Below are 9,222 nucleotides of genomic sequence, written 5' to 3' on the forward strand. Positions count from 1 at the left end.
TCTTTTTACTGGCAGCTCACATATTCTTGGACCTCAGAGTCATCTTTGAATTTTTTGAAATCCTTCTCTGGCCGAGCAATTAATGCCCCGTTTCAATGAAAGAAAAGTCAAAACCTGAAAACTTGGAGTCTTCAGGGTCATTTATGATATCAGAGCCACTGAAAATGCTGCTTTTGAAAATTGCTCCCAAGGTGGAACTTTCTGAAAATGTCTTTGAAAAGGAGCTTTTCACTTCCTCTTCATAGCTAGCTGGTATCGAGAAGGGAAAGATGCGAGAGGTGACTGTTTCTCCAGGTGCTTCAGATTAGTCCCCCATAGCTGTGAATGAGTTTTCTGGTTGTTTTCAAGAAAAATGATGAATTAAATGAACATTAACCTACTAAGTTTAGCGAGATTGAACAATTGTTGCAAACTTCCATTTTGAATACATAATTCTGAGTGTCAGTCATCACCCAAATACAGCTGATCAGATCATGAGTAGCTGCAGTCACTCGTCCACTCAGTACGTGAAATGTATTCATGTTCCGGGGTGGTTCTGTTAAGGGCCAGCCAAAATTTTTAAAATACACGTCATCTCTCGTTGCAACGTAGAATCTTATCCTGCAGTTTGGTTCCAACGTTTGACGGAGACGAGCTGATTGCTTCAGGGCCGAGTCCCAATCCAAACAGAGAGCCAGGTGCTCGTGTTCAGGTTAACGAATCACTGCATCCCTCGAGATTTATTCCCACCAAGAACGCAACGGCGCCAGTGGAGTCAGCCGTGAAAAACAAAGAGGTCCTCCAAATTAGAAACAACGCGCCCCGGTCAGCAGGTTGACTTCATTTTCTGAGGATGTGAAACAGCAACGGAGGAACAAGCCGGACGAGGACGACCTGCCTGCAGCTGCAGGAGAGCGCCAGCGGCTAATCGCACACAGCTACAGCAGGAATACAGTCAACAGGCACAGAGAGAACATGCAGCGCAAACTGGAACATCGGGATCAAACTGGGGAACCATCACATGCACCACCCCGCTGCACTCTGGGTGAAATGTCGAAACATTATTTTCCCCTTCCACACCTGAAAGGCCCCCCCCCCCCCCTCTGAGGCTGCTTGCTCCATATTGTTCTGATTTTCGCTGCCGGTCCGTCACGCGAGGCTCTCAGTGACACTCGGCAGTCCTGCAGGAGCAGCTGTGTCCAATTTCACATCTCCGCTCTGCTCAGACACAAAGCGAACCTCCCTCCGATAAATTCCAGCGCTATCAAACCCGTAGCGCCGCCCAGCACCTCTCACCCCCATTTTAGTCTTAAGCTACAGCTTCGTCTTGGCCCAGTTTCTCCAGCAAACGAAGCTGCCCAACCCCAATTCCTGACACAATTACCCCCTCGGACCCTTCGCACGTCTCTTGTGCGAGAGCCTTCTGGCCAGACGGCATCAGTAAGTGGCTGACAGGCCTTTGGAGGAGCGCCGTTCCCAGACAGCGGCGGCGAGATAAAAGACAAATGAAGAATAATTGACTCGCAGCTCTCGGCCAGAGGGATTAGTATGACTGAACTCTGGGGATCTCTCTCCACCTCCGTCCGTCTCGCCGTCCTCCCGTCTGTCTCCCGGCCTGTTGGGTTACTGCTGGGACCTCGTCTGGTAGCGCAGCTCAAGAGCTTGCCGGCTTCATACTAATACTGAAAAGATACATGCCGTGTTTTCGTCTCTTTTCTATTTTTTTTCCATCAAACTTCAAGCAGCCATGTCAGCACAGGAACAAAAAAAAAAAAGACACATTTGACACAAACAAATACAATTGAAGGTAGTCAAGCTTATCTTGAGCACACATTGTTATGCAGAACACAGCGATTCCTTTGTCTGCGTTTGAAGCAGCTCATTATTTTCCATTGTTTATGGAATCGACGATCCTCAGCAGTCAGTCAGATCAGCGCTGCGCCGGGTATTTGCAGAGTTCTCCTGCGTCGTACTGCAGCGTCTCTGTGTTCTCGCGGCGGAGAGAAGGGATTCGCTGTCGGAATCGTCACTGGAACTGTTTGCGACTCGTCGGTGTTCCTCCTCGCGGTGGTGTCGTTCAGGATGGAGGCTTATTGGGGGGAAAAAGGAACTCTGGGAGCCGAGAGGCTGGTCTGTAGTGGTGTCAACTCACTCTGGACACGTTTAATTCATCGAAACTGGCTGCACCGTTGGAACGGAGCATTTCCAGAGCACCGTCGGTATCGTGAACTACAGCTAAACACAAGCGTCAGCCAGACAAGATAAAGTGTGGATGATTATTCATTAAGGTGCCACAGAGGAAGCTGCGAGGCTCCGTGAAGCCAGGAGGCTGAAAGTTCCTCCACGCTCCGCCGGCAGACCTGCCCGCTTTGATGATGTTGCAGCAACTTCCCAATTAATCAGATTGCCAAATAGCAATTAACACTAAGTGAGCCAGCGGCCTGATGGGTAATCCTCCCTCCAGGTTCCAATCATGATGCATTAAAAGTCGGCGGCTCGGCGAGAGCAGGTCCGGACGCCGCTCGGCTCTCCTCGCTCTCTCCGGGCGGCTGCTTGTGGCCGGGAGTGCTGTGCAGATGTCCGCCGGTGGCAGCGATCTGCGCCGCTCCACCCTCCTCATCGCCGCTCGCCCTCCGCCCGCCCATCCGTCATCCGTCTCTCCCCCTGCCCCGCCGCGTGAATCCATTCTCACGCGTCTCCCAGCCCGCCCATCCGTCCAGCGACAAGTCATTACGGAGCATTATCATGTAGTCCATCTCGCTCAGCGCTGCCAGCGGCCTCTCGCTGCCCAGCCCCCCCCCCCCCCCCCCTCCCCCACTACAGTCCTGGAACACCCAGTTCCCTCTTGTGGGCCTGTGTAGCGCCATCTGTGCTCCAGACAGGAAGCGGTGAAAACGCCGCCGCCGCCGCCGCCGCCTGCATGCAGGATGTCCAGGGCGCCGCAGATCAATGCGAGGGGTGTGGATGAGTGAGGAAAATGAGCATTGATTGCCAGGAGGTGGCACACCGCCAAAAAGACGGTGGCGCGGCGGTGGGGGGCAAAGCGGTGTAACACCCCCCCCCCAAGGGCTTTAGAGGAGGCGATGACAGCCGGAGCCGGGAGAATGTATCTATATAGAGGTGAGAAATGCATGATTACCAAGTGATTAAATAAATAAATAAATAAATAAATAAAAACTGCAGCACGTGCAAAAGTTTTAGGACTGCTGCACACATTCAAGTATCATCACGCTTTATAGGCTTACTGTTTTTTTTTTTTTTAATTAAGTGCATGCATTTTGCATCACAGACACACACAGTAAGCACAACTTAATGAGATATTCTATAGCCCCGCGTGATCCTTCAGATTGGCACGTCTCATTATTTCTCCCCCCCGATGCTTCTCGACGCATCATGAAACGCTGGAAAATATCAGAAACCCGAGCCGGAGCGATAACCTCCAGATTACAGCGAGGATCTGACCCTCGGCGGGCGTCTGAATACTGGCTTGATTGATTCATTTTTAATGCTATTTACTGCTAAAAGCATGAGCGAAAAAAAAAAAGAGAACAAACAGTACGTACACATGGCGTCTTTGCCTCTCTAATCAAAGTGCACATTTAGTTTCTCTCAGTTCTGTCTGGATGGAGGGAATCTTGAGATGAGAGAGAGGAACCGTCCGTCGCTCCTAACGCGCCGTTTGATGGATAAACTACAGTTCTGCGGCGCACTCCGTTTGTACCGGGAGACGGTCAATTTAACATCTGATGTAGCGATATGAGCCGGGACTGTGCGGAGCGGCGAGGAGGGCGGCGATAACGGGGCTCAAACTCACTGCAGACTCACTCATTCTGGCCTCCGCTGCCCGCCGCTTCAAACAAAACGTCGTCCCTGCAGCAGCGCCTGCGTTCGGCTCGTATTTACCTTCTGGTCACTTTTACACGAAAGCCACGGTGCTGATCTCTCCGGCGGTGACTTTTTTTTAATCCACCTTGGATCTGAAGAGCCAGTTTAATGAAAGATGATGAGCTGCTCGAAGACTTCAGTCATCTCTTTGCACAAAACTCAGAAAGCACGGAGAACGGAGAAGCTGAAGCAGGAAGGGTTGAAAAAAGGGCAGAAAGATGGAAAAAAAAAAAAAAAAAAGTTACACAGAGTCGGAATGATAATTCAGCCCGAACCAGCCTCTCTCATGTGTTCAGATTCATTCAGATCAAATGTTGAACAAGTGAATATCCAGCAGAATGCTTTATGCAATATGAAAGAAGATTAAAAATTTAACAAGGCTCTCAAACTTAACAACTCGTTATTCGGGACTTTTTTTCATGTTGGAAAGGGCTTAAATGTTCCCAACTGCACAAATGACAAAGTGTAATAAAAGAAACGACTTTGCCTGGAAGTTATTAAAAGTTTGAAGGCTCGGCGCCGTTAGATGTGATCGACAGCGTCCACAGAAACACAAACACACGAAACTGAGGTGGATCATCGGCAAAGTCGATTTAAGGAAGAAGAAATCATTTTTTTTGTGTCGCCAGATGTGCAATGAAACAATATGACGCTGTGAGTTAAAAAAAAAAAGGCAGGCGTTTGCGATATGAGCAGCAAAACTACTTATTTTAAATTACTGTAATAAAGTAATAATCTTCATATATAACAATGCATTGTGTTTATCAGTATTTTAGAAGGCAAATTCACGATAATTTTAACATAATACTTGTGAAAGAAAACGTGTTTTTCAGGTTTAATAATGTGCTGCAAACTCAAAAACTTAAGGGAGTTGTTGAAGCAGCTCTCAGCTGGCCGGCCGGGGGTCAGAACGGGGTCACTGGCCTCATTTTAGCCTTTACTGAGAAAAATAATGACAAGAAATGCAAATCCCTGACGTTAAGTGGTGCTAATACTTTGAAATATAAGTTGACAACCACTGTTTCACGTTATTACAGAAGGAGAGAGTGAAGGGACCATGGAGGATATGAGATTAGAATGTCATTTCACGGTGGACAGAGGGGGACAATAACCTTCATTTTAGCACATAAAAGCATGAATCCAGTGAAACTGAAGTAAATTCTGAACTTATGAGGAAAAATAAAGTTATTTAAGTGAATGTTTCTGTCTCCTCGCCCCATTTGCTGGACATGTTGTCATTTTTAAACTTTCAACAGTTCAAACTATTTGAAAGGAAGTTGAATGTAATTCTAGGTTTGGATCTCAGCTTGTTGGTCCCTGAAGACAAACCCTCTGAGATCCACTGCTTTAGAGAATAAAGTCTGGTTTTTAATGAACATTTTGTGTGTCTGTTGTCTTGTAAGGTCAGTAACTAACTTCTCTCTGCCCGTTTTCAGACACGTTGAACTAGATAAATGTGTATTTCTAAGTTTATACATGTCTAGTTTTTCACATTTATTCATTTTGTAAATGGGCGTTTTCCAAAGGCTTTATATGAGTATATTTGTGTGCTTGTGTGTGCAGGTATATCTCGAGATAAACTATTATCACTTTAAATTGATTTTTTTGTTTGCATGCGTATTTTTCATTTGTTTGCACTGGTCTGGATCGAACAAGTTAATAATAAATAAAGTCTTTTCTGCTTCAGTATATCGTTGAGGCAGTAACATCTGGATTAGATGACTTGAATATTTTGTACAGATTTATTAAATCTTCTAAAAACAGACTTATGAATATTACTTGATCAACTCTTTGGTGATATTTCACTCATAATTAATAGAAGATACATATATATGTAGACCATGTCTCCAGTAATCCAGCGTTTTCAGCTCCTCGTGTTGAACTGACGCCCTCATTTGAATGAGACGACCTCCGTTCCGCCGCCTCCGCTCTCCGGTGACGACGCGTAATAACGGCCGACAGTTGTGCCGCCTCAACAGAAGGCGTCGGTCCATTCGACAGCAGCGCAACTTCCTTCCATCCAATGAATAATTTATCCTCGTTTTATTTAATTTAAATGCTAATTTGGGGTGTTTTGCGCAGCCACGTGACGGCAGATTTATCCTGCTAATTTCGTAAACGGGACACTTCAGAGAAACAGTCGGAAAAATGAGGTGATTTACCCCCGAATCTGATCTAATATGTTCCAACATGCAGGAAAAACAAACCGCCGTGTTGGGAGTCGTGGGTTTTAGTCCCGCCATGTATCAGCGCTGCTGTCACGGAGCACGCCGAGCATGAATTCTTTATAACGGCGATAAAAGGAGGCGTTTACGGCCGACGCGATGATGGCCGCTCCACAGTCGGAGCTTCTTATAATCACCGGCATGGCGACAAATTCGTGCTTTATTGCAGATGAAGGGGGGGGGGGGGGGGGGGGGGGGGGGGATCGCCAGCACTGGTGTTTTTATTGAGTTTTTAGAACTTTGCTAACGGTGGGCGTCACGGGGAAGCGAGGGGAGACGTGGATCAAAGCCAGGATCCATCATGGCGACTGACTCCATCGTGGCCCCGTTAACGTTTTCAAGAGAAGACTTTGGTTTCATCGAGCCTCTCAAAACACAACTTTTTGAAAATGGCGGGAAAGACAAGATGTCTGAAAGTCGACATCCAGATAACTGAAGCTAAATCTAAATCATAAATAGTTAATAAATAATAAATCATAAGTAATAAATAGTTGCATCACTGAAAACGCATTGTCCTTATATCCACTGAATCTTCACCAAGTGGATTTTTTTTAAGTTATTGCGGCGGTGGGAGTCATTATCTGCACCAGGCCGTCCTCTAATCTGCGCATGTAGAAAAAATAAGGAGCCAATAGATACAGTGCGCTCGTGATTTCCACATTTTGAAACCAGTTTATACTGTTTGTTATACAAATTAAGCTATCACTGAATAGAGAAGAAATCAGCCTTCACAGGCTCCTATATAACCTCCAGGAAAGTATAAACTGAGAAAATGTTCAGTAAATATAGTTAATTCTGCATTTATGTTCTTGGTTATAAATGCAGTGGGAATAAACGCTCTACTCCAGACTCTCACAATGTGAAGACGTAATTAGAGAGAAACAGAATGAAATTAAACTCCATAGCACAAACACCATTAATATTGAACGTAACAGGATTTCCATACACTTCCGTGCAATCGAAAACTCCTCATCTATTCTAATAAACTGAACGTATTAGAATTTAAAATCAAGCACACAGTAAAGTTGCATTTTTATGCAGGAAGCGGTATATAAAATATAAATATAGAGCAGGTAAATTAACATTTATAGCATTTTATGTAATTTATGGACGATGATAGCTAATGGTCCAGGGGACTCACGTAAGCGGCTGCACAACTCATGAACCCTGGAACGAGGTGAACAGTCTGGAATGCGCTCATACCCTGAATACTAATTACACATTTATTCCCATTTGTTTAAATCCTCATTCATATCCCGGACTGTAAACCGTCCGAGGTGAATCAGACTACAGGTAGGCTGCGTTGCGCTGCTGTCTCAGTGTTTTCAGGGAGAGTTTCCTCCCTGTTTCTGCTCTAATAAGAAGTCTCACCCTTCAATTTGGACGGAGGGTTTTTATCTCCTGTAAACAGTATTATTCCGCTCCAGCAGGCCTGCCCAGACACAACCACTTTGTTTCAGGAGGGATTTTCCTCTGACTGGGTCAGGGACGTCATTTCTACACAGGCAACCTGGAAGACGACAATACCTCTCCTCTCAGCCACTCCTTCAGTCCTCCTTCCTCCAGAGCAGCAGTAGCAGCTCAGTTCATCACGTAGGCAGGAACTTCGATAGAACTTGACTGATTTTCCATTTTACAGCTGATAGCCCATCGGAAGGCAACCTAATATATTTTATTTATGATTCTATTTAGTTGCTGCTGCTGAGTTTTTATCCCCCCTCCCTGCTGGATTTTTAAACGCTGCTGTATGTATGTATGTTTTTATGTTTTATGCTTCACTGCAACACTAATCGCCCTCCGAGGACACAAATAAAAAGTGAACTGAAAGAAAAAAAAAATCCCTCCATGAATTTCTTTTTTCTTTTTTAAAAGAGGTTACAGTCGGGGTTCAAGCTCGACGATGACTCAGGACCTCATATCAGAATATCGTGTAATTTAGTCACATTCGTGTTCAGTTTTTTCCACCCACAACAGGAAAAAAGATGTATTTATTTATGTTTTTGTCCAAAACGACATACAACACAAGCAATTAACAATAAACCTAACATGCGTGTTTTATTGGACCGTGGGAGGAAGCCTGAGTTCCCGCACGTACACATGGGGAGAACATGCAAACTCCAGAAAGGCCCTCAGCCCTGGTACTTGAACCCAGGACCTTCTTGCTGTGAGGCTAGAGTTCTAACCACTGTGCAGCCAAAAGTCATGTACAGGAAGAGGACGGAGGGCCGGTCAGTAGAAATGGAGGAACATTGTTTCATACATAGAAATTAAGGGAAAACATGGTTCTGCTGGGGATTGAACCCAGGTCCTTCTGCATGTAAAGCAGACGTGATGACCACTACACCACAGAACCCTTTGTTATTCTGTTTTTTTGCTGCTCAAAAAAATGAAATAACGATGTAAAATAATCAGTGAAATATGTTTGAATTAAGAAGCAGCAGAAGACAGAAGAAGAAAAATGTTATTTTCACTGAAAAGAAATGGGTAATGATGGGTAAGGGAGGTTGTGGGTGGGTGGAGGTGGGGGTGGTGGTGTTTGTGTGTGTGTGAGAGGGCTATTTATACTTTTACTGTGTTTTGAATACTTTGGAATACACATGCTGCATGAAAGGTGCTCTATAAATAGAATTTGATTTGGTGTCTGGCCAGAGAGCTTTCTCAGCTTCAATTAGGTATTTGAGAATAAATACGAAGGTCTGCACCTCCACGTTGTAGATCAGTGGCCACAGTCAGCCCCATGTCATCCCCACTGGGTCAAACTGGTTAAATGGTGCCGTCATAACCTTCAAACTGAACTTTTTCTGTGTTGTGGTGCTGAAAATATGTGAAGAAAATCTCTCTATTTTCACAAAATCAAACAGTTACCACAGAAAATAACTACAATCTCAACATAAAACCAATTGTATTGAAGCCTTCTGGTGCAAAATTCAAAGAAATGTCTTAAGAACTTCTCCTCCAGCTGTTGTGGGCGTTTTCACAGACTCACCCTGACAGCTTGACCTTGAGGCTAACGCTAGTTAGCATCTTTAATGGCAGCATCTCAGCTCGGGTCTCAGTAGCCTCATTTATGTGGACGTTTTTCTTTCTTCTGATTGAACACAATCTTATTAAAGGATCTATATACATAAACGCT

The 9,222-nt window shown here is 45.0% G+C and overlaps 1 non-coding gene across 1 annotated transcript; it reads right to left on the reverse strand.

Annotated features, from left to right (window-relative positions):
• Positions 1–8,369: 8,369 nt before the first annotated feature.
• trnav-uac (transfer RNA valine (anticodon UAC)) lies at positions 8,370–8,442 on the reverse strand. The gene has a single exon. It is a non-coding gene; the product is annotated as a tRNA-Val (tRNA).
• Between the last annotated feature and the right edge of the window lie 780 nt (positions 8,443–9,222).

The sequence above is a fragment of the Salarias fasciatus genome, chromosome 15 (assembly GCF_902148845.1).
Source record: "Salarias fasciatus chromosome 15, fSalaFa1.1, whole genome shotgun sequence".
Taxonomy (NCBI): Eukaryota; Metazoa; Chordata; class Actinopteri; order Blenniiformes; family Blenniidae; genus Salarias; species Salarias fasciatus.